Source organism: Puma concolor, chromosome A3 (assembly GCF_028749965.1).
Source record: "Puma concolor isolate L17-30 chromosome A3, mPumCon1.1.hap2, whole genome shotgun sequence".
NCBI classification, from domain to species: domain Eukaryota; kingdom Metazoa; phylum Chordata; class Mammalia; order Carnivora; family Felidae; genus Puma; species Puma concolor.
The window spans coordinates 131,224,061-131,226,425 of record NC_141669.1 but is presented as its reverse complement, the minus strand read 5'-3'; the positions used below and the strand labels follow the sequence as shown (position 1 = coordinate 131,226,425).

Below are 2,365 nucleotides of genomic sequence, written 5' to 3'. Positions count from 1 at the left end.
AAACCTGCAATTTTATTTATTTATTTTTTTAAACATTTATTTATTTTTGAGACAGAGAGAGCATGAACAGGGGAGAGTCAGGGAAAGAGGGAGACACAGAATCTGAAACAGGCTCCAGGCTCTGAGCTGTCAGCACAGAGCCCGACGCGGGGCTCGAACCCACGGACCGTGAGATCGTGACCTGAGCCGAACTCGGACGCTTAACCGAATGAGCCACCCAGGCGCCCCAAAACCTGCAATTTTATTTTTAAAATTTTTTTTTTTTGAACGTTTATTTGTTTTTGGGACAGAGAGAGACAGCATGAACGGGGGAGGGGCAGAGAGAGAGGGAGACACAGAATCTGAAGCAGGCTCCAGGCTCTGAGCCATCAGCACAGAGCCCGACGCGGGGCTCGAACTCACGGACCGCGAGATCGTGACCTGGCTGAAGTCGGACGCTTAACCGACTGCGCCACCCAGGCGCCCCAAAAACCTGCAATTTTAAAAGGATAAGGGCAGGAGCGCGTGGGTGGCTGCCTTGGTTACGCCTCAACTTCAGCTCAGGTCATGATCCGTGGGTTGTTGGGTTCCAGCCCAGTGTTGGGTTCTGCGCTGACAGCTCAGAGCCTGGAGCCCGTTTTGGATTCTGTGTGTGTGTCTCTCTCTCTCTCTCTCTGCTTCTTGCCCGCTTGTGCTCTCTCTCAAAAATGAATAAATAGCCTTTCGGCCGGAACTGTCATCTTCCAGTGATTGGCCAAAACGACCAACACAAGGGAAAGAGGAGAGGTACTCGCTATACGTTCTCTGGGCCTTTTAGAAAACATGGAGTTGTTCCTTTGGCAACATACATGCGAATCTACAAGAAAGGTGATATTGTGGACATCAAGGGAATGGGCGCTGTTCCAAAAAGAACGCCCCACAAATGTCACCGTGGCAAAACCGGAAGAGTCTACAGTGTCACCCAGCATGTTGTTGGCATTGTTGGAAACAGACACGTGAAGGGCAAGATTCTTGCTAAGAGAACTAATGTACATGTTGAGCACATTAAGCACTCCAAGAGCCGGGATAGCTTCCTGAAGCGTGTGAAGGAAAATGATCAGAAAAAGAAGGAAGCCAAGGAGAAAGGTACTTGGGTTCAACCCAACTGCCAGCCTGCCCCACCCAGAGAAGCACACTTTGTGAGAACCAATGGAAAGGAGCCTGAGCTGTTGGACCCCATTCCCTATGAATTCACGGCATGATAAATGTAAAAAAAACGAAAGACTTCAAGACTGTAAAAAAAAAAAAGGGGGGGGTGTGGGCAAAATAAAGGGGAGAGATTATCCGATAGGAACACCAGCCCATTACTGTCAAGATTACAAAAAATAATAATAGGTCTGATATCCAATAAGTGTGTAAATGGGCTTTAGGAACCCGTGGGTGGCTCAGTTGCTTGAGCGTCTGAGTTTAGCTCAGGTCATGATCTCACGATTCATGAGTTTAAGCCCCACGTTGGGGTCACTGCTCTCAGTGCAGGGCCCACTTTGGATCCTCTGTCCCCCTGCCCCTCTGCCCCTCCCCCACTCACTCTCTGTCTCTCGAAAATAAACAAAAAATTCAATAAAAATTTTAAAAATAAAGAAACTGGCTTTAGCTTTTCAGAAAGGCCGTACACTCTTTCATTTCTTCTATAACTATTTCTTATATTCCTACCTTGTGCCAAGTTTACAGTGGTAAACAAGACAGACAAGAGCTTTCATGGACCTGTGGGGAGAAAGCAATAAAGAAATACGATCAAGAAGATGCCTTCAGGGGTGCCTGGGTGGCCCAGTTGGTAGAGCGTGTGACTCTTGATGATCTTGGGGCTGTACGTTCAAGCCCCACCTTGGGGGTAGAGATTACTTAAAAGTAAAATCTTTTTTTTTTTTTTTAATTTTTAATGGTTTTTTAAATTTATTTTTGAGAGAGATAGAGTGCGAGTAGGGAGGGGCAGAGGGAGAGGGAGACACAGAATCTGAAGCAGCTCCAGGCTCTGAGCCGTCAGCACAGAGCCCGACGCAGGGCTCGAACCCACAAACCGTGAGATCATGACCTGAGCCAAAGTCGACACTCAACCGATTGGGCCCACAAATAAACTCTTAAAAAAACAAAGATGCTTTCAGATTTCAATGTTCTGTGAAGGAAATAAACAGAGATAGGACAGAGAGTGACTCCAGACCACAGAGCCCGACGCAGGGCTCGAACCCACAAACCGTGAGATCATGACCTGAGCCAAAGTCGACACTCAACCAATTGGGCCCACAAATAAACTCTTAAAAAAACAAAGATGCTTTCAGATTTCAATGTTCTGTGAAGGAAATAAACAGAGATAGGACAGAGAGTGACTCCAGACCTATACAGAGATTCG

General features: G+C 46.9%; 1 pseudogene; it reads left to right on the top strand.

Annotated features, from left to right (window-relative positions):
- The first annotated feature begins 723 nt into the window (after positions 1 to 723).
- On the top strand, positions 724 to 1,282 carry LOC112869104 (large ribosomal subunit protein eL21 pseudogene; annotated as a pseudogene).
- Positions 1,283 to 2,365: the final 1,083 nt, after the last annotated feature.